Source organism: Salvelinus alpinus, chromosome 8 (genome assembly GCF_045679555.1).
Source record: "Salvelinus alpinus chromosome 8, SLU_Salpinus.1, whole genome shotgun sequence".
In the NCBI taxonomy this organism is placed as follows: Eukaryota; Metazoa; Chordata; class Actinopteri; order Salmoniformes; family Salmonidae; genus Salvelinus; species Salvelinus alpinus.
Window position 1 is genome coordinate 24,678,026 of NC_092093.1, and position 24,379 is coordinate 24,702,404.

General features: G+C 41.5%; 1 long non-coding RNA gene across 1 annotated transcript in view; it reads right to left on the reverse strand.

Moving 5' to 3' along the window:
• LOC139582765 (uncharacterized) overlaps positions 1–19,692 on the reverse strand; it is a 33,860-nt gene extending 14,168 nt beyond the window's left edge. The window contains exon 1 of the long non-coding RNA XR_011676424.1: positions 19,600–19,692. This is a non-coding gene — a long non-coding RNA (uncharacterized lncRNA). The remainder of the gene's footprint in view (positions 1–19,599) is intronic.
• Positions 19,693–24,379: the final 4,687 nt, after the last annotated feature.

A 24,379-nucleotide genomic window follows, 5' to 3' on the forward strand; every position in this document is an offset into this window, starting at 1 on the left:
ATAAGCAGCTACCCATTACTAGACTGGCCATTACCAATGTATAACACAGCTTGCAACAAACACACACAAGTACACACGTGCACCACTCCTCCTCCAACCCCCTATTTCATCTCATCAAGTTGGACCACACACAAACAGTGCTTTTTGCCTTTATCACTGTTTTTGTACTCCAACAACCCCCCTCCCCCTCCAAATACTCCCCCTTCGATAAACTTATCTTTGGCTGATAGCATTTCACAAGAGTACTTAGCAAGAGGCTTCCAAAACGAGTATCGAATTTTATAAAGTAAGCAGAAAAGAGATGGTGGAAGAGGAAGAGGATTAAGAAAAACAAAGCCTGTACTACTTAATTGAAGTGCTTACGAAGCATGACACCTGGTCGGATGGATGAGAACTTCTTCTTAAAGACAGACCTCACAATACAACCACGTCACCACAATTGTGCAATTTATTTGTTCTATTGGTACTCATATTTTGTACCTGTCAAGAGTTGAATAGATCTGAATAGACATGTCATCAAGACAACCCCGAGGATTTTATCTATCATTGTGGTTTAAATGTCACTGAAAAAAACGGTTTGATATCAGAGTGATGTACTGAAGGGATTCAGTGGAAGGCACAGTACAAGGAAACAATGGCATAACATCACTTCACAGAAACAATTGACCTTGGTGGGGAAAGAACAGACAAGAAAGGAAGGAACTTTTTCTCCTTTAAAGGAGTGGAGAGTGGATTTAACACAAACCTTGCAATTTACCACTAAACATATTTTATTGTTCAGCACTGCTCTTGGTCTCCTTGAAGAGACTGTTCTCCCAAGGACTGTACATACTTTACATGATAACTGCAATGCTGGGGAAACAAAAATAGGCAAAACACAATGATAGTAAATTGTACACAACAACAGTGAATGTCACCTTTGTTTGGCCTGGGCCATATCCTTATTTTCATGTTCACTTGCAGAACCCCTTTAAAGGCCCATCCCTCTGGTCCCTGTGGGATTTGCAGCACTGCACATCTTCCTGGTGTTTCTTCAAGACTTGAATTAGTCTGCGTCCCCTGGCTGTGAAAAGCCTATTGTTTATCGTCATGCCGATAAAGACATCATCATGTTCTGCAGTAAAATGGCTTATCTTCAGGGAGGCATCCAATTCAGATTGTTGTCTGCTAGACAGGCCTATTTGGCTACTGCAGCTCGTGTTTCCCATTTTAATTTAGGACAATTGCGTTTTAATGGTATTGCGATTGTGCCCCTACCGGGGATTCTGTCCTAATGACACTGCTCTGAGTCCGCACCCGGTCGATAGGCGTCAATTATGACATCATACAAGACATCGATCTACCTTTTGTGTTGTGCAGAGTAATGGACAATTATCATTACTGCACTGCCTGGGTTATTTATGAGTGGACATTCAACTCCGGCCATCACTGAGCTGATCCAATGTTTGCATATGTTCTTCTGCATCTAGTATTCCCCACTTTTACCATTTGCAAAAGTATTTTTCCATTTACATCACAGGAGGCTGCTGAGGGGAGGATGGCTCATAATAATGGCCGGAACGGCGCAAATGGGATGACATCAAACACCTGAAAACCATGCGTTTGATTTATATTTTACCATTCCATTAATTCCGCTCCAGTCATTACCACGAGCCCGTTCTACCCAATTAATGTGTCACCAACCTCCTGTGATTTACGTCATTTAGCAGACACTCTTATCCAGAGCAACTTACAATGAGCAATTAGGGTTTTGGTGTAGGAGTTTACTGTACTGCCCTCATGAATAGCCAGGGCAATTTTAAAAAGTCACACCAATCTCTACTGATTTACATTATCAATCAACGGAAAAAATTATAAAGTTAAACCTGCTATTTCTCTACTGCCTTTAATATCACTTCAAGCTACAAGTTATGCTACTGTACACTGCTTCACTGCTACACTGATCTACCCATTTTGTAGTGTGGATACAAACAAAGATTAGTGTCCTATTGTGTTATTTACCTTAGAGACATAACCTACCCACCATATTCTCATATATCATAAAGAGACGCCATAACACAGCAAGTCTCGCCATCTGCATTAAGTGGTCTCAGTACTACATAAGACACTCAGAGTATTTCCCGCTGAATGAATCATTACAACAGCTGGAAGGAACACACTGTACCACTTATAGCGTGCTCTCTCTCTCTCTTTCTCTCGCTCAATACAGTTCAATTCAAAGGGGTGTATTGGCATGGGAAACATGTTTACATTGCCAAAGCAAATGGAATAGACAATAAACAAAAGGGAAATAAGCAAGGGAAACATTAGTAAACATGACAAAAGTTTACTAATAGATATTTCAAATGTTATAATATTGGCTATGTACAGTGTTGTAACAATTTGCAAGTAGTTAAATAAACAGATAAATATAGTTTGTATTTACAATGTTGTTTGTGCTCCACTGGTTGCCATTTTCCCATGGCAACAAGACACAAATATTGCTGCTCTCTCTCCTCCTCTCTTTCTTGTTCTCTCTCTCCTCTCTTTCTCCCTCCAACTCTATCTTTAAAAGGCCTTAGAGATGCATAATACTGTTTTCTAATTGGCTGCTGTCCCTTCCACACTGGGTTCATTGTGATGTTACTGGCAGGCAAGGGTAGAGTGCCTCACAGAGGTAGAGAGGCCCTAAGGCTATCAGTGCTCATTTGCTCAAGGCAGTTTTATGAATATATTACAATAGGTTCAAATGGTAATTTAGTCCTTGTTTCCTGGCTGCAGAATTCTTAAAAAGCAGCTACAACTTTAAGTAATTACTAGATTAAACAGTCCTGTCTGATAGGGCTGATTAGGTGATGTTTGAGATACATAATAAGGCCAGTGGAATTACAGTCACTCATTAAAAACCAATGACTTTAGTGACTAAAAGCTCATTTTTAGACAGTGTTGGTAGCAGAGAAAATGCCAGTTGCTGTAATTAAGGTCCTGCATTTAAAAGACTGATCAGTATGAATCACTAACGTTCAGTATGAGTGGTTGGAGAGCTACTTAATTAGAGAGGATATAGCTAGGTGACTCTCTTTGTTAGTTAGGGAGAAGTTGGTGTTATGGCCCCCATTGGACAGGTTCCTTTCAAGTCTTTATGCCGGACTCCCTGTCCTTGTCCATTCCCCCTCTCTCAACACCCAAATGAGAGGAGAAGGGAGCTTCCCGTCCCCCTGACAGCCTTTCCATTCAGGGAGGGTGGATCCATTCTCCTCCCCGGGACCCAGAGCAGGATCTTGTTATTCTAGTCCTCTCCCTCCGTCCAGCTGCTGCCCTACTTCTCATTCCGTACCAGCGATTATCATCTTGGCTCAAACTCTGTGCCAGTTTCATCAGAGGGCCACTTTAATTAATTTCATCCTGAATAACTGTGCGGGTCAGGGCTTTGTGTGGGTGTGAAGGATTCAGGGCGGTATGACCCTGTGAGCTTGACTTTTAATCATGAAGGTAAAGTGGGTTGGTTTGTATGAAATGCTGCTTCATGGCATAGATGGAGAGAAAATGACATGCATTGGTTGTGCTTTTTGCACGATTGTCTAAAATTCACACAAGATGAACCTGAGAGAAAGAGAGAGGGAGAGAAAGAGAAAAAGAGAGGTGATCAGCCTTGTTATGAATTCATGTCGGGCTACTGGACGCTGTATAACAGCCTTTAAGTTGTCAAGGCAACCCTCATTAAAGCCTTCTTCATATTAGCATTAGCTCAGTGAATATGCGCGGCTGGTAATGAATGCGGACCCCTCTCCTCGTTGAGAGCTGGAGCGTCCATTTCTCAAGATTTAACGAGTGGCCGTGTTCATTAAGACAGGATCGCTCTGAGAGGGGGTAGATGGATGGCATTGGGGTTACTTCCTCACACTGCCCTCACACCAACGGGCAAAATGTAGACTGAGACAGAGAGGGACAGAGGAAAGAAAGTCATGGAGAGAGACAGACGGGCAGATCCAGAGTATGTAATGGGAGAGACAGATGGGTAGATCCAAAGAAAGTGATGGGAGAGACAGACCAAAGCACAGTGATAGACAGAGAGAAACAGATTGATTAAAAAGGGCCCAACTCTTCCGTGTGATCTGCCTACCTCATCATAGCATAGCATCCTCTCCAGCAGCAGGACCACATAGTAGGAAAGACTTAAGATTTTCCACTTCCAGAGTTTCCACTTTCAATTCTCCCTGCTCTCCCCTCCAGCTCCTGCTGTTGTCACTAATATTCATCATGGCAATGTCCCTGACTCATTTGATATTCTCTCCCTGTTCAAACTGACATCTGCCTCAGAGCCAGTCCGCCCAGAACAAGTCAGAGTGAGAGTTGACATTGTCACTTTTAATAGAAATATGTACAGGTGCTTTGCTGTAAATGTATCTTAGACAGAAGACGTGTGTGTGTGTGTGTGTGTGTGTGTGCGTGGCACGTGGGGATGTGTGAAACTTACTCCTCAGCCTGCAGTTTTGCTACTTGCGCAGCCGACTGGTAAGACACTTTGGGAGGGTGGTCACGTGTGCTAGTAAGGCAGAGGTCCTGAGTTCGAGCCGAATCTTGAGTAAGTGGTACTCGTTAAGGGGCCGATTCCGACAGGAATTCATGCCTTTCCTATGCACTTCTCCATACTTGGTATTCAGACTTACCTTATTCAGTCGAGTAATACTCTCTGCAGGTGTGGCACCCTTGCGCTCTCTGAATACATTTAATTCAACCACTGAAAACCCTCCCACTGGCTGGCCAACAGATTCTATTGCAGTTTTCATTCAATAGGGTTTTCAGTTAATTTATCTTAAGCCATCCCTTTAAATACGGTGTAACTTTAACTCAAATTTTGCCGACAGACAATAGAATACATGGAGAGAACGGGTTCAGAATATAGGGATCAATGAAAGAATGCCATCTATGCATCTTCATCTCCGTTTCAGCACCAACTGGTAGATTTAAAAATACTCTGATCTTGTAGATTATTTAGGCAAATTGTATAGTTAGGAAAGTATGTATGAATCATAAAAAACACATTTGGAGAGCCTTTACTCACAAAATATATTGATTAATAAACAATAGAGTGGTTTGATTCATCCTGAAAGTTGTCAATTTCAAGTTCCACCTTGAAATATTGGAAGGTGGAATTTCTTTTACAATAGTCCTGTAAATCAACCCCAATTCTCACTAATCATGGAACTGTATGATAACAGTCCAGTCGTGGTGAACCGTGCGCCAGGCTCCAGGTTTAACCTGTTACGTGGTCTGACTTCCATAATGATTACAATAGGCTGCAAATTATTGCACAATTATTGCTTAATATGATCCACTAATGCTAGCAACCAGCAGGAACTTCTCGGTGGTGCCAACTGGTAAGAGGCCTCGGGAGGGTGGTCACGTGTGCTAGCAAGGCAGAGGTCCTGAGTTTGAGCCTCAGAGTGAGTCGGATCAGGAGGAAGTGGTACTCGCTAAGCAAGCAGTGTGACGTCCATTATGATGGTGCTGTGACTCGAATATGCAGTTGCACTCAGCTGAACACTGGGGTCGCTGTTGAGTAAGTTTGAGGGATGAATGTCGCGCACAGGAGGAAGTGCTACTCGCTAATCAAGCAGCGTGACATCCATTAAATGTGCGTGCGTGCGCACGTAGTATTCACTACCCATATCTTTTACTAAAAGATTGTACATGATAAATCTTGAAGGCTTGTGTTAAGGCTACACTATATTTGCTTACCAGATGTTGGTGAGGTTTTGTTATTGTTGTAGGAAAGGACAAGTTCCAGGAGATATCCAAAACCACTCTGGAGGTACAGTAAAGGACCTTAACAAAAAATCAATTTCTTATTTGTTTGGACCAGAGACACTTCAATGACTTCTTATTCATTCTCTATGAACCACAACCAAATCTAGCATTATATGGACATAGACACATCTACTGTTTATATACGGGCGCAGCCAAAACTCAACACAGATCCGCACGCACACAATATTGGAGATGAAAAAACCTGAATAAGCTATAATAGGTAAGGTAGGGCCCTAAAGAGGTGTGTAACATTACAGTAAGCCTTCATCAGCCTTACGCATTCATCAGCCTTAAGCTGGAAAACACCTGTTGCTTCCACTGTTTCCAAGGAATCATGTTACATGTTTTCAATATCATTCATCTCACAATTTTCCACCACTGAAATGTCCCAATTTCCTAATCAAGGAAGGGGAAAAAACTGCAACCAAAACAGATGGTTATTGTTTTATTTAATACACTGCTGGTCTGTTTATCATCTGGCCTTTACCACCTTTAGTAAATTGAATTCAGCACTGGCTGACATTTCCTTAAAGTTTTTTTTCTCCTCTAGTCTTGGCTGGTTTTCATCCTATGAATATGATGAATATGAACATGAATATCAGATTGGTGTGTGAGAGCATTCATATGATTCATATGGGGTAGGAACTGACTTTATTTGGCCACGGTGGGATCAGGAGCATCTGCTGTGAGACACACACACACACACTCTTATTACAGCCCACTGACACGCTAATCTAATTCCATTCATCCAAATGGCTGGCAGTCACAGTAAAAAAGGTTTCATTCTATTTGTGAAAACCCCCAGCCTTTATTTCTCTGCCTCACCCCATCCCTGGCCAGGCTCTAGGTGACAGGGGTGGACGACCCTGTCTAGCCCCAGTGGAGCCAATCCATGGCAATCTCGTTAAGTTGTCAGATGGTCTACTTTTGGCCCTTAAACGGAGAACACCACCGGGTGACATTTGTCTCTAGCTTTTCCTAACATCTGTTAGATATGTGAGAGATGCTGTCGTTGGTGAGAGTGACGTGTGCTCCGTCACAAGGTCTTTTGATTATCTCCACTCTAGTAGGCCTCTTACTGTGGGGCAGTGTGTGTGTGTGTGAGATAGGGTTGAGCAAGGATGTGGACATGAATCTAGGTTTAGAGTTAGAGTTAAGGCCAATCATATGGTTAGGATTACCAACAACATAGTGATCATCAACATCAAAATAACAGTAACAACCCTAACCTTAGTCCTGATTCTAACCCTAACCCATAGCCCTAAACCTAAGGCGATGTCCCCTAACCATAACCCTAGACTGGTAATAACCTGCTGTGTGTGTGTGTGTGTGTACGTGCATGTGTGAACACACTCATGTTTATCCAATTTCCTGAGGAAACCTCCAGCACAGCACCATCAAACCTAATTATTTATTCATGAAATCTAATGGAAGCCATTCATCCACTCTCCCACATCTAATAAAATGGCTGCCAAGGATTTATATAGAAATAAATACAACCAGACGTAAACAGAAAAATATTTTCTTTGAGTGTATGGTAATGCCAGCGCTTCAGTAGATGATGAGGGACATTTGAGGGGCTTAAACAGATGAAAAATGGCTTCAAACGGCTCAATAAAGGGAGTGGACAGAAACAGAAGACATTTACCTTTGTTTTTGTTTGTGTCAGTTATCGACCGTCCACCCTGCGGTACATACTTAACTCTGAGGACAAAGCAGTGGCCTTTTCAACAGGACATGACAGGTAAACAGTCATTCTGGAGGGTAGACATTTGAGAGCATTATGATGTGTCCCTTTGTTGTGTTTGAAGGTACATTATCATATTAAATAGATCACATTGTTTTTCCTGATTTCATGGTATCAAGTTGTTGTAGGCACTACCCACTGGGCACAAACTGGTTGATTCAATGTTATTCAACGTAATTTGTCAATGTGTTGTGACGTGGAATATACATGGAAAATGTACATTGGATTTGAGAAAAGTAATCAACGTCAACTGACATTTCAACCACAGGATTATGTCATCATGGTAACCAAATCTCAACATAAACAAAGCTTGTATAAAATATGTTGAATTTGTACCTTTAAAACAACATTATAAACACTATTAGAAGAAAAAAAATGATATGCTGGCCAGCACCTCCTTCTGGAGAATGTATCTATCTACAGCCATCCTTTGGTCTCCCATCCATGGGTTTTAACCAAGCCCAGCCATGATATTTGTCGCTGACTATTACCAATGTGCTATTGTGACAATGATTGTTGAGAAATCTAAGTAGATTCATTGTTGCTATCGAAGTCATTACAAAGGGTAGGTTTAACTGAGCAAATGAAATTTGATGATACTTTCTCACTCATCTATTATCAATGATGCTGTTAAGGCCTATACAGCAGTTACAAAGTCATCAACAGCTATTATTTCAATTCAAGCCAGGATTCAACTAAAAATAGACAACACATAGACCTAGGGTTTCATGCTCTGGTTGATTTCAAATGGAATGATATTTAGTGATATTGAATTGTGCTTGGTGGTCAATTAATAATTGATATGTTGGATTCATGTCTCCATCTCAACCAAAAATCAAAGTAAAAGAATAGGACTAAATCAAAACAAACTTTATTGAAAGTCCATTTTAAGTATGATTTAACTTAATTTAGTCCTATTCTTTAACTTACATTTTTGGTTGAGATGGAGACTTGAATCCAACATATCAATGATTCATTTGTAGACAAACTGGAATTAAAGCCAGACTAAATAAGTGGCACAGATGGAACTATTCAAGCAAAAGATAGATCTCCTTTAAATGTTGATATTCGGTTGCATTGTCAACCAAGCACAACTCAATAATACTTTTATAGTACAATAAAGACTAAAGTTAAGGCATTGTCAACCAAACACAATTCAATTTTACTTTTCTAATATATCTTACAAGATAATGTAGCATTCAACCTTAAAATGAGTAACACATCCATGGCCACATTTTGAGGTTACTGTAACTTTAAATGTCTTGTTATGTAATCATATTATCCATGCATGTTCAAGATAGCATGCATAGGTCGTCACGTCTGTGGAGATCTTCACCAGTGCTGTAATAATGTGCGCAGAATCTCAAACGGCATTGATCACTTGCACCATGTAATTTGAATGTAATCTCAACTGCAATCCAGGTCATTTGGTTCTGCTATTAGAGCAGTGATAACACATTAATTGTTCAATAAATAAACAAAATATCTGACATTGTATTTCTATTTGAACTTTGCTGTGCTTTTAACCGGTTGAAAGCATAGCGATAACACAGTGAACATTCAACTAACTATTGGCTGTCTTTCTGACTGGGTGAATATAGCTTGTAATCTCATTGATCAACTCGCAACAAAATATTACCCAATTATCCACGTTGAAATGATGTGGTGTGCCCAGTGTGTAGGCACTAGGCACAACCATTTCTACATAGATCTAATGCTATCCTGCCTTCGCTTTGGGTCAAAAATAAAGACACTACATGATGTAGCTAGCACACTATTGACCCACAATAACACGGTATGCTTTAGTACATCAAGAGTAATGGCTTGAGAGATTCATTCGTACAGTCTGAAGAGCACTGTGGGATGCTACAGGGTATGAGGAGGCCATCAAAACACCATCCATCACTGGAATGTTAGAGGAGTCTGGGGGATTGCACTGTGAAGGCTAACATGAAACCATCAACCCCTGTTTAAAAAGGGTGAGTTCAGAGCACAGTAATCTCACACACTGTGATCAACTTAACCATGCTATCAGAAGCAGGTGGCGGAGGATTGGAGGACATAGAGAAGATAAGCATGCACTGCAGAATAAATATGAAGTCAAACCATTGGAGCTCTGAGTCACAGATTGGTTGGAATAACAACTGGCTAAAACTGTCCTGTGTGTAATGTGCCTGTCTTTAAGAAATGCAGGGGTGCTGTTGTAACGGATGTGAAATGGCTAGCTAGTTAGCGGGTACGCGCTAATAGCATTTCAATCAGTTACGTCACTTGCTCTGAAACCTAGAAGTAGTGTTGCCCCTTGCTCTGCAAGGGCCGCGGCTAATGTGGAGCGATGGGTAACGATGCTTTGTGGGCGACCGTTGTTGATGTGTGCAGAAGGTCCCTGGTTCGCGCCCGTGTCGGGGCGAGGGGACGGTTTAAAGTTATACTGTTACATTGATGCTGTTGACCCGGATTACTGGTTGCTGCGGAAAAGGAGGAGGTTGAAAGGGGGGTGAGTGTAACGGATGTGAAATGGCTAGCTAGTTAGCGGGTACGCGCTAATAGCGTTTCAATCAGTTATGTCACTTGCTCTGAAACCTAGAAGTAGTGTTGCCCCTTGCTCTGCAAGGGCCGCGGCTTTTGTGGAGCGATGGGTAACGATGCTTCGTGGGTGACTGTTGTTGATGTGTGCAGAAGGTCCCTGGTTCGCGCCCGTGTCGGGGCGAGGGGACGGTCTAAAGTTATACTGTTTCCCTAGGTTTGTCTGGCTTGGACAAGATGGAGGATTGTTCTGAGGTCTCCGCCTGGCTGCCTGTTTTAGACAGTAACAGCCCATTACATGGTTCGCCAGCTGGGGTTAAAGACAGAAAATGTCCACGTAGTTTAGAGAAACAGTGCGTAGATTCCCACAAAAGAGAGTGACTTGGAATGATTGTTTTAGAGACTGTAATACAGTGTCAACAAATGTTGGATCTGAGGCTGTGCGGATAAAATCCTCATTATTGTGATGAAAGGGAAGACTAAGAGAGAGGAGGAGGAGGAGAAACAAAATGACACAAAGCAATCAGTGTTTTGCGTAGTTTGGTGCTGATCCACCACAGTAAATTGGATTGTTAGGGTTATACCTCAGGGTTTCCAGAAAGCACTCTCTTCCCTACAGACCTAACCTCATAGGTCCCATCTCATATGTTCTCCAAAATGCATAATTTGTTATATTTAAGTGATCCAAAACAAAAGGGGAGTCTGTAAGCGGTATCCCCACAATAACTTTGAACTTCTGAACCCTCGGAATTTGGGTTTAAAAGGAATTGATTCGACACTGGCAAAAATTCTAAACAATAATTTAGCAGACGCTCTCCATCATCTGTTATGAATACACTGTATATGATTATTGTTTAGTGGAGGCGTTTGTGAATTTGAATTACAATGATTCATGTGTCTGTGTCATCATTTGAATACTAAAAAGCTGAGAAACCTGAGAGAACAAGAAAAGGCAGCGAGAAAAGTGAGAGATGTGGAGTGTTTTTTCCCTTCTCCCTTCTGTGCATTGGCTTGTGTGAAATGGTACTGGTGGTGCATTCAAGACGGCTCCATCTTTATGCATAATGTTCATGCTCTCTCCGTTTAAGGGCTCTATTGAGGGTTGCCAGGTCTAGCTAAAATCCCTAATACAACGACAACTCAAAACCCACCCACAAGGCCAGGAAACTAGCCCAGCAAGAGAGGAGTTGCCACATGAGGTAGATGTGCCTTCAGAAAGTATTCACACACCTTGACATTTTCCACATTTTGTTGTGTTACAGCCTGAATTTAAAATGGATTAAATTGAGATTTTGTGTCACTGGCCTACACACAATACCCTATACGGTCAATGTGGAATTATGTTTTTACACATTTTTACAAAATAATTGAAAACCTGAAATGTCTTGAGTCAATAAGTATTCAGCCCCTTTGTTATGGCATCCCTAAATAAGTTCAGGTGTAAACATTTGCTTAACAAGTCACATAATACTGTAAGTTGCATGGACTCACTGTGTCCAATAATAGTGTTTAACATATATTTTTTAATGACTACCTTACCTCTGTACCCTACACATACAATTATCTGTAAGGTCCCTCAGTTGAGCTGTACATTTCAAACACAGATTCAACCACAAAGACCAGGGAGCTTTTCCAATGCCTCGTAATGAAGGGCACCTATTGGTAGATTTGAAAAAATAAATAAAAATACAGACATTACATATCCCTTTGATCATGGTGAAGTTATTAATGACACTTTGGATGGTGTATCAATACACCCAGTCACTACACAGATACAGGCGTCGTTCCTAACTCATTGGCCGGAGAGGGAGGAAATAATGGTTTAAAAACATGTTTTCACTTTGTAATTATGGGGTAGTGTGTGTAGAGCGGTGAAAAACAACAACAATTTAATCAATGTCGAATTCAGGCTGTAACACAACAAAATGTTGAATAAGTCAAGGGGTAAGAATAGTTTCTAACGGCACTTTAGCTAGTTCATTGTTCACACATCACTTGTCACAACGTGCGCACGTGCTGGCGCTGCTCTCCTCTCACTCACTCAGCACCCTGCTGACTTCAGCACTCTCTCAACACACAACAGCCTGCCTCACTGCCTGATAGTCAGCAGCAGCGAATAACAGACATTTTTATTTATATATTTATTTTTATTTTTATGTATGCCATGATGACCGCAGTGCAATTTAGAAGTAGCCCAAAAACCTGCAACCAATAACATCTTCACACACAACATTGTTTTCAAAGTAGCCCAACTTGCCAGAAAACAGCGGACATGGCAACCCTGGCTCTATTCAATCTGTGAAGCTGAAGCGTTACAGATTCCGCAATATAAATGTAAAGGTAATTTCCAATTGAGCCAACATACGCACCATTTACCGTGAATGCAACCTCCACTAAAGCGGGAACATTTCCTTTAAAATTCAATCACGCTGTAAAGCTGAACTTCCGCAACGCAGATTGATCAGAGCCCTAAGTCAGTTTGAGTGTTCGTGAGGAATTGGGTCATGTTTCAGAATAGGCAGCATAGGAGGCCATTCATTTAGAAACATTAGCACCCTGGGGGTTCTACACACTGAAGCACAGTGTTACCAAACTCCCAGTTAAAGCCTTAGACCCAACATGTTCTTCCTCCGTCTCCAAGAAACCTCTTAGGTGCTTATGTAATGCTTGAGACCAAGAATGCCCAACACACACACATGCAAACACACACACACACACACACACAGAGAGTGGTGTAAAGTACTTAAGTAAAAATACTTTCAAGTACTACTTAAGTCGTTTTTGGGGGTCTCTGTACTTTACTATTTATGTTTTTGACAACTTTTACTTCACTACATTCTTAAAGAAAAGTATGTACTTTTTACTCCATACATTTTTCCTGACACCCAAAATACTCGACGGGACCGACGGGACTGCAGTGGAGAAGGTAAAAAGCTCCTCAGTGTACACATCACTGACTATCTGAAATGGTCCACCCACAATTGAGAGCATCCTGTCGGGCTGTATCACCGCCTGGTACGGCAACTGCACCGCCCGCAACCGCAGGGCTCTCATTGAGGGTGGTGTGGTCTGCCCAACTCATCACTGGGGGCACACTGTCTGCCCTCCAGGACACCGACAGCACCCGGTGTCACAGGAAGGCCATAAAGATCATCAAGGACATCAACCACCCGAGCCACGGCCTGTTCACCCCGTTATCATCCCGAAGGCGAGGTCAGTACAGGTGCATCAAAGCTGGGACCGAGAGACTGAAAAACAGCTTCTATCTCAAGTCCATCAGACTGTTAAATAGCCATCACTACTTCCACCCAGTACCCTGCCCTGAACTTAGTCACTGTTAGTAGCCGGCCTCCACCCAGTACCCTGCCCTGAACTTAGTCACTGTTAGTAGCCGGCCTCCACCCAGTACCCTGCCCTGAACTTAGTCACTGTTAGTAGCCGGCCTCCACCCAGTACCCTGCCCTGAATTTAGTCACTGTTGGTAGCCGGCTACCACAGTTACTCAACCCTGCACCTTAGAGGCTGCTGCCCTATGTACATAGACATGAAATCACTGGTCACTTTAATCATGCTTACATACTATTTTACTCATTTCATATGCATATACTGTATTCTATTCTACTGTATTTTAGTCAATGCCACTCCGACAATGATCATCCTAATATTTATATATTTCTTAATTCCATTCTTTCACTTTTAGATTTGTGTGTATTGTTGTGAATTGTTAGATACTACTGCAGTGTTGGAGCTACAGTAGGAACACAAGCATTTCACTACACCCGCAACAACATCTGCTAAATATGTGTATGTGACCAATACAATTAGATTTGATTTGTAAAGTCCTCCTCAAAGTTATCAGACTCCAAAACATCCACGTTGTATTGTTTTCCTCTGGAACAGTGTTCAATACATAGTGGATTAACTGGTACAATACATAGTGGATTGACTGGTACAATACACAGTGGGTTGACTGGTACAATACACAGTGGGTTGACTGGTACAATACACAGTGGGTTGACTGGTACAATACATAGTGGATTGACTGGTACAATACATGTGGCTCAATTCACAGTGGTTTCAGAATTTGACTTGTACATTTTTTTTATGCTTAGCAGGACAGGAAATGGTCCAATTCACGCACCAATCAAGAGAACATCTCTGGTCATCCCTACTGCCGCTGGTCTTGCAGACTCACAAAACACAAATGCTTGATTTGTAAATTATGTCTGAGTGTTGGAGTGTGCCCCTGGGTATCCGTAAATTAAAAAGATTTCCTTAATATAAGGAATTTGAATTTATATTTTTACTTTTGATACTTAAGTATATTTAAAATCAAATACTTTTAGACTTTTACTCAAGTAATATTTTACTGGGTGACTTTTACTTGAGTTATTTTCTATTAAGGTATCTTTACTTTTAACCTTAGTATGACAATTGGGTACTTTTTACACCACTGCACACACATTTGCACGTACAGTAGCAAACACACAAACGGGAACACGCGCAAGAAATTAAGCACACACACACACGCAGGCACACACGCACGCGCAAACACATTCTTGACACAGTTGACAGGTAATCTTGGGGGAGCGAGACAAAGGTCACTCAACATGTATTTTTGTCTATGCTTCCCCTGGGATTCGCCTTTGTCTGTATAAATAATTGTCTGTATAAAGATGAGGAATCATTTTTGTCTGAACCTGGAGGACCCAGAGGCTCTGTATACCTCCAGTAGAGAGAGCCTACACAGCTTACATCACTGCAAGGAGGGGGGGGGTTTGCAATGAGCTCTATCATGATTTGACTTTTTAAGGTACATCATTCACAGTCCTGTCATTTTCCCTTGTCATTCACAGTCCTGACATGTTTAAAGTCATATTTCCAGCAGTAGCCCCTCCATCATATTACTATAGGCCTATTGCTAGCTTTCAGCACTGCTGCAGTATTTATCACCATGGTAATCGCAGCGTACATTGCAGGGCGTTTGCATTATTGCTGCATTTTATTATTGCTATAGTCTTAGTCTTTTGGGAGCTTTCATTAGAAGACCATCATCTGTGTGATTACTAAGTCAAGATATAAAACCATTATGAAAAATATGGCCTTTGCTCAGATCTGCTCCCACACAAACAAGTTGACCAATTTCACAGAAATAGAGGGCAGGGGGAGAGTAAAACATAATTTTCGGTGCATATCTACACACGCACACAGAGACACACACACAAAACAAGTCAAAACAAGTCATTAGCCCACGGACATCTGTTAGAGTGAGAGAGGGAATGAGGAAGCAGAGGAGTGCTGCATCCATCCATCTCTGCCACACCACATTAGCATGAAATAGTCGTACTGGAACCACCAAAATGAACAGACCACATCCCAGCCTCCCACAACACACACTGGGCTGATCCCCAGGCCATTGTCCTAGTATCAATCAATCAATCAATTTTATTTTATATAGCCCTTCGTACATCAGCTAATATCTCGAAGTGCTGTACAGACACCCAGCCTAAAACCCCAAACAGCTAGTAATGCAGGTGTAGAAGCACGTGTAGAAGCAGGTGTAGAAGCACAATTAGGATTAGGATGGATCGGTTTAGCTGCTAGTACTATTCATTTACTTGAAAACAGAACTACACTACACAAACAAACATAGGCTACACACATCAATGCATACCAACAAGCCCGTGTGTGTGTGGCACAAAATAAAACAACTTTCTGCTCACTTGGTACAGAAATAAAAACAGCATTCATTCTAAATTACGGGAATATATCAATTGTGTGTGTTGATGTGTGTGTAGAGCACCAGTCCCTCTCCTCTTGTTGTTGTAAACCCTAATGGACTGTTCAGATGGCTGTGCTCCAGTCAGTCTGTCCCTGTATGTGTCTCAGAGGCCTAGTCTATTGTTATTTCCGTCAGCTCTCAATGTTTAGGAGTGGAGCGAGCTGCTCTGCCCAGAGCGGGACAAGGAGAATACTGGTGGAGAGAATACACCATGGCCAGAACACACTATCAGTACAGGACCAGTCAAAACATCCCATAATCATAAAACCTAAACCCTGTGTCCATAACGACCTGTTCCCTCTGCCGTGCTGTCATTGGCTGGATTACAATTAGGATTAGGATGGATCGGTTTAGCTGCTAGGCTGATTGAAATACAGTAAAAAGAAAAAAAAGACTTTCATTGATGTGCTGTCTTTTGTAAACAGTGGTTTATACAGTGTCAGATACGGATAATCCTACCAATTCAGGAGGATTACAGAGAATCAATAGTGACCCAGTCTTTCCATGAGCAGACAAAGTCACCAGGGATCTATCTACCTTTCAGAGCAGAATTCTTTAACTACACCTTTTGCTTAGACACACTAAGGCCTTTAAAATGCAACGTTAATACTGTGGTATTATGGTGTCACAAATATAAATTATATTGTGTCATTAATTATGGGTCTTTGCATGTCAAAAAAGATGTCAAATAAACTTGTTGACCAATCAGGACCTGAATATGACTGCACGTCACACAATAGTGTAACACGTTCATAAAGGTTTTACGTGGTTATCACACATTGTTTACCATATCACTCGTATTTCACATGTCACAACGATTCATCGATACGTATGCTATGATGCTGGTAAAGTTTTGTATCGCGCACCTGCCGCTGTCGCATGAGCGCAGACACTTCCCCAAACTCTAGGACACTGCTGGTCCCCCAAAAATTAGCTGGCTGATGGATGCAAACGATGTTCTTCCCCAAAACTATAGCAAAACGACATCATCTGTTTCAGTAGCTATAGAAAGCTTTCTAACTATCGAGCTAGGTGTCATCATCTAAAATACCCCTAATTTATAAAACCGTTCTTATTTGATTAATGTTGGTCGGACCCACCTACGTGAAGCTAGCCACTAGAGGGATTAGCCACAATAGTGGAATTTGAGAATGTGCCTTCAAAATAAAGGTATCTTATTGAAAGCGATGCAAATGAATTTGAATAGTGGAATCATGCCAAAATGGAATAGATCAAGCTAAACGAGGTAGGAAAGTTGTTATATAAATTCAACAAACGACAACAATCTGTTAATTTGACAACAATCTGTTGAAATCACACTGTGGATCTATTAGACTATAGAATTGCATTGGGGACATACTTATTTCACTGTACAGCCTTTCCTATTGTACCAGTCAACCCACTGTGTATTGTCCCAGTCAACCCACTGTGTATTGTCCCAGTCAACCCACTGTGTATTGTACCAGTCAACCCACTGTGTATTGTACCAGTCAATCCTCTGTGTATTGCACCAGTCAACCCACTGTGTATTGGACCAGTCAACCCACTGTGTATTGTACCAGTCAACCCACTGTGTATTGTACCAGTCAACCCACTATGTATTGTACCAGTTAATCCACTATGTATTGAACCCTGTTCCAGAGGAAAACAATACAACGTGGATGTTTTGGAGTCTGATAACTTTGAGGAGGACTTTACAAATCAAATCTAATTGTATTGGTCACATACACATATTTAGCAGATGTTGTTGCGGGTGTAGTGAAATGCTTGTGTTCCTACTGTAGCTCCAACAGTGCAGCAGTATCTAACAATTCACAACAACACACACAAATCTAAAAGTAAAATAATGGAATAAAGAAATATATAAATATTAGGACCAACAATGTTGGAGTGGCATTGACTAAAATACAGTATATACATATGAAATGAGGTCCCAGCTTTGTTGCACCTGTACTGACCTCGCTTTCTGGATGATAACGGGATGAACAGGCCGTGGCTCAGGTGGTTGATATCCTTGATGATCTGTTTGGACTTCCTGTGACATCGGGTGCTGTCGGTGTCCTGGAGGGCAGACAGTGTGCCCCCGGGGATGCGTTGGGTAGACCATACCACCCTCTGGAGAGCCCTGCGGGTGCGGGCGGTGCAGTTTCCATACCAGGCGGTGATACAGCCCGACAGGACGCTCTCAAATGTGCATCTGTAAAAGTTTGAGGGTTTTGGGAGCATAGCCGAATTTCTTCAGCCTCCTGAGTTTGAAGAGGTGCTGTTGCAGCTTCTTCACCACGCTGTCTGTGTGGTTGGACCATTTCAGATCGTCAGTGATGTGTACGCTGAGGAAATGTTCCACCTTCTCCACTGCGGTCCCGTCAATGTGGATAGGGGCGTGCTCCCTCTGCCTTTTCCTAAAGTCCACGATCAGCTCCTTCGTTTTGTTGACGTTGAGAGATTATTTTCCTGGCACTACTCCGCCAGGGGCTTCACCTTCTCCCTGTAGACTGTCTCGTCATTGTTGGTAATCAGGCCTACTACTGTTGTGTCGTCTGCAAAGTTGATGATTGAGTTGGAGGCGTGCATGGCCACGCAGTCATGGGTGAACAGGGAGTACAGGAGGGGGCTGAGCACGCACCCTTGTGGGACCCATGTTGAGGATCAGCGAAGTGGAGGTGTTGTTTCCTACCTTCACCGCCTGGGGGCGGCCCATCAGGAAGTCCAAGACCCAGTTGCACAGGGTGGGGTTCCGACCCTGGGCCCCGAGCTTAATGATGAGCTTGAAAGGGTACTATGGTTCCCATAAAAGCTACAATGCTCATATTTACATAAACTCTTCAGTTATATTCTGTGGGTGTCAATGAGTAGACTGATACCCAATTTCATTGCTCCACATTCCAACACTTCAAACTTGTTCAACATTATCTCGTCTAAATATGTCATGATTCGAGCAATTGTAACCTTCTGCGTCACTTTCAACATGGACTTTTATTTTGAAGTCGAACCGCAAATTGCACTAGTGTGGCTAATCCTTATTGTGGCTAGCTTCACAGCATGTCCGGTCAAGCCTCACTAGCTATATTAAACTAGCTTGCTGTTTATAACGTTAGCTTTGGGCAACAGGGTTAAGTAAGTAGCTGGCTAGCTAGTTATTTTCATTAACTGAAGTTCGATTTCGATCGGAGAAAAACAAGTGGCTACCTAGCTAATACTTACTCACAAGGATTCCTAAATCATTGCTAAGAATATTGAAAATGTTGTTTTCAGGCTGGTTGCATTGGTGCTAGCTAGGTACCAAGCCTAAGCTAGCTAGCTACCCCAGAAGTTGCTAATAACATCTGTATCTGCGATTGGCTTGCACATGCAAATACAGCACACACAATATTCTATAATAGAATTGTGTTATTTGACGTGTCATATAGTTTTATTTGATGCGTATCTTTTTTGACACGCAAAGACCCAAACGGCATTCCATAATGGCAGAAAAATTATTAAACGAAGGTCACAAAAATAATTCATTTAAGTATGATGTCACAAAAGCAAGATTCCATTATCGGATAGATGTGACAAAATGATTAATTGTTTCGATGCATTGTTGATGTGATACACAGAAAACCCCATTGTCACAATGACATTACTAGCAGAATATCTCGTACTATAACTTGATTGATGTCACAAAGTGTAGAATTGACTGACATAAATAGATATATCTTTGGACATAATGGCAAAAAAAAGTATTGATTTCTCACATACTGTATTACTGTACCTCAAATCTCTTCGGTGGCCGTGTCTAAACAACTGCAGTATTTTCTCCAAAACTGAATTACTTTTCAGTGCAGCTTAGATAACTCACGTGTTACAAAGCCACACCGGATCGAACTTCTCATTGGAGAATCTACTTTCCAACTCCTCTCTCCCCACTCACGCCATGCCAACACAAAATCTAAAGCAGTTCCCAAACTTTTTTTTAAAGGAACACAGTCCAGCTTTCAACTTACTTTCAACTGTAGGCCGTCATTGTAAATAAGAGTTTGTTCTTAACTGACTTGCCTAGTTAAATAAAGGTTAAATACAAAATAAAAAAATGAAATACTCTTGAAAGTTGTAATAGGGTAGTGCATCATCAGTTCCTCTTGTCATGTCAGTCATTGCATACCTTATAGAGCTATTTGTAAATGTCCAGATCAACTATCCCATGTCAGCTAACGTTTTTTAGCTAGAATTTTTTGCCCATAGATTTTGTTCTACTGTTTGAGTCACTCAATTATCACATGAATACACATTAGACATGGCAAAATGTATAGAATTGCACGAACATTTGCTTTAAAACAGCAAGATTCTGTGCACCCCATCCAAATGTGGATGATACGAACCATTAGGATACCATTCCAGTGTTTAATTGCTATATTGTAATTACTTCGCCACCATGGCCTATTTATTGCCTTAACTCCCTTATCTTACCTCATTTGCACTCACTGTATATAGACTTTTGGTTTTCTTTTGTTCTACTGTATTATTGACGATGTTTTGTTTATTCCATGTGTAACTGTGTTGTTGTATGTGTCGAATTGCTATGCTTTATCTTGGCCAGGTCGCAGTTGCAAATGAGAATTTGTTCTCAACTAGCCTACCTGGTTAAATAAAGGTGAAATTAAAAAATAAAAAATGTGTAGAATTGCAGGTGTGTTCCCCATTCCCCAATGCTGCAAGGGGGGCCTGAGTGAAACGTTTGGTAACCCCTGATCTAACGGTAGTGCAAGCCATTGATCAAACTCAACCTTCTGATTGTGTTCCTCTGCAATTGTAATCACAGTGAACGATGTGACTGTTTACTTAGAGAAATAAAAAGAGAGTGCCTTTCAACATCAGTGGCTACTTTTTATGTTCTGGGCAGAGGAGGAGGAGGAGTGTGTTTCATTGCTGTTAGGAGAGGAAGACATACGTCCTCAAAGTGCACAAAGAGAGAGAGAAGTTAATGTTGTGGATGGATACGAACCATTAGCATATTGCTCTTATGCTTCCCAATCAGACTCTCAGAGCTTCCTAACTCACCAGCAGCCATTTACCGTATGGTTGGAGAGAGAAAAAGGCACAAAGGAACTATGGTAATCAGGATGCTTTAGAAATTAGTCTCACACACACACACACACACACTCCCTCTCTCTGAGGTCATTGTTAAAGAGAATAAGCAGAGTCATCTACAGAATGATCACTCGGCTGCTGTGTGTGTGCTCATTTGGAAGCAATACACCTTATGCTCCTTTTATGTGTTTGTTGCTATTTCCTGGATGTAAATGTGTGTTCACTTTGACGAGCTCACCTCAATTAGACCTTCTCTACTCATGGTGCTTGTTAATTTAGACATGGAATGATGAATTCATTAGTTGCGTTTCATTTCACACTTTGATGTTACAATTTAACTTCCTGGTTCAATTTCCACTCAATTTGATGTAAAATCAAAGTATACAAAGTCAGTATAAACAGTCTGACCTTTTGGTATTGAACTGTAGATGAACCTTTACCAAAATTCTGTTTGCATCATTACTCAATGAAATTCTGATTAACTGAATCATGTTTCATATTACGTTTCTCAAGAAATCCTGAACTTCAGTGAACATTTGCAGACCAACGGCTGATGTACAAAATGTGTAAGACCAGGAGTTTGTCTTTGGGGCGGCACGTAGCCTAGTAGTTAGAGCGTTGGACTAATAACCGAAAGTTTGCTGGATCGAATCCCCGAGCTGGCAAGGTAAAAATCTGTCGTTCTGCCCCTGAACAAGGCAGTTAACCCACTGTTCCCCAGTAGGCTGTCATTGTAAATAAGAATTTGTTCTTAACTGACTTGCCTAGTTAAATAAATAATTGGCCATGTGATATCACCAGGAAAAACTCTGGGCCTTAGTTGCGGACTATAGGTTTTTAAAGAGGCAATCTGCAGGTGCTTCATCCATTTTCTGATATAAATTAATGATATGTGCCCATTGATTCTTAAAGAACATAAGTTATACATGCCCCATGAGCTTAGTTAAACTGTCATACCCCATCAGAACCCAAACATAAGCTCCAATGTATGTAAACAAAGTAAATGTAAACAAACACTAACACTGATATCATGGATGGTCAGTCCTTGTATCCATAGCTCTGTTTATGAATTTGAGAGTGGTTACATTTCTCCAGCTCCATCCCTCAGCTTTTTACCAAAACGGGCAGGGAGTACACTTTGTTATTCTTTCAACTGTAGATTGACCCTTTAAGCTACAGCATGGCTAGATTATAATGAGTTTATAATGTGTTTGTTTTTACTCACGGTTCAAAAAATATGGGACCTACAATCCTACAATGTTATATGTTAAATGGTTTCCCAGCTCTGTCACAGTAGGAGCGTAGTATCAAACAGGATGTGTGGAATATTCTGGTCGATTCCAGGTCCCAAGCTATTCCCTCTCCTTACTCACACTCACACACACACACACTGCAGCACTCATTAAATATCTGGCAGTATAGAGGGTATTGTTATATGTAGTCATGTGCTGCTCCACTTTAGCGCGTCCCGAGTCAGCAGAAATCAGAGTGCTCACAATAGATAGGAGGAGAGAAGAGGCGCTCCATAAGCCCAACTTTCCCCTCCACACACTGTGTTCACACTGAGGATTTAGGGACAGAGAAGTGTCATATCTATTTTTCATGTGAATCGATAACCTGGTTTACCTCTAATGATTCTAACTCCAGTCAGTTTGCATATATTCTCATGAAAGCCATTCAGATGGAATGGAATTGCTTAGAGAAGTGAAGTAATGAGGAGTGGGCTCGACTGAGTGAATTCTTACTCAATAGGTTTCACTTCCCTCTCAACACATGCTGACTAGAGTGGAGTGGAGTGGGGTGCAGTGGAAGTGGGGCAGCAGTGTTCCTGGCAACTGCTGTAACTATGAATAATGGAACAGCAGGAGACACAGTCAATATGGGAAACTTATTGCTAACTTAGAGATTTCCTTTTTATTTCAGGTTCCCACCACACCCTCTTCCCCCTCTCCTCTCCCTCCTCCTTCTTTGAATGAGAATGAAAGGAATGGGAGATTGATATCAACAGAAGATTAAGAGAATTGCTGCTCTCAGGGAGTGTTAGGAGAGTGTAAGAAGAAACACCACTAGAAGAGAGATTACAGTCGTTTATGAGAGCCATACACTGTGATACTATGATATAGGCCATCAGCCTTGTTACTAAACACTGGGATATAGACATGGAGTAAAGGAGGGAGACATGGACTGTAATGGTGAAAGAAGGGGAAAGAGAAGGAGAGAATGGTTTACAAAGATAAAAAATGGGGGGGGGGGAAGAGAGAGAGAGAACAGCAGTAGTACCATCAGGGTCAAGAGTTACAGTAGATGGATGGATTAATGAATATGTGACAGACAGAGCAGGCAGAATGCCTAGCAGACTGGGAAACAATTATGGTGATGCAGTTGAAAGGCTTGTTCCAGACTATTTTTCAAATGCAAGAGGAAGGTTTCGCTTAACACTAGAAGAGCCGAGTGAGTAGTTTTGACTCAATATGAATTTAAAATCAAATATCTCTGCCATTTTTAAAGTCATGTCCCCCTTCGTCCTTGACTTTCCTTAATAATACGTTTATTCAACCGAAGAATATTGTCAGAATTTAAATATCTCAAACAGAATTTGTGTAATAAGCAGTTAAGAAGACATGTCATGTTTTCCCCTATACTGTAGAATCATAAAAAGAGCAGATCTTCCAAGGATAATCATTGTTCCATGCGCTCCACACGTGAGATCGCGGCAACAGATTGCCTACAGTAACATAAACTAATGAAAATGCTATTGTGTTCTGATGTTACCCGAGCCGTCATAAACACAACCAAAGGATTATTTTTCCGATAGCATTTATGAAATGTATTTATTAGACTGTTAGAATGTTTAAGTCAAAATGACTGCTCATTGGCTCAAAGGAGGGTCCTTCGAGGCCCGGCTTTTCTAGTGTCAAGTCCGTTTTTCAAAGAAATGGTATGATTGCACTATTCAGTCATAACACAAAAAGACTGATTCAGATAGGCTTTAAGGCAGTCAGTGGGGTGCCACTTCTCTCTCTCTTTCTCTCTCTTCTTCAAAGCTTGATTATTTCCTTTTCTCTGCTCCACCCTCCCCTTTCTTTAGTTCTTACCAATCCCTCCACACTTTCCTCTGACTTTCTTCTCATCCATCATTTCTTCCACACTCAGCCATTTCCCCTGCTTGCTTACCTCTCTTCCATTCTATTCCCCTCTCAGCCATTTCCCCTGCTTGTTTACCTCTCTTCCATTCTATTCCCCTCTCAGCCATTTCCCCTGCTTGCTTACCTCTCTTCCATTCTATTCCACTCAGCCATTTCCCCTGCTTGCTTACCTCTCTTCCATTCTATTCCCCTCAGCCATTTCCCCTGCTTGCTTACCTCTCTTCCATTCTATTCCACTCAGCCATTTCCCCTGCTTGTTTACCTCTCTTCCATTCTATTCCACTATGAGCCATTTCCCCTGCTTGCTTACCTCTCTTC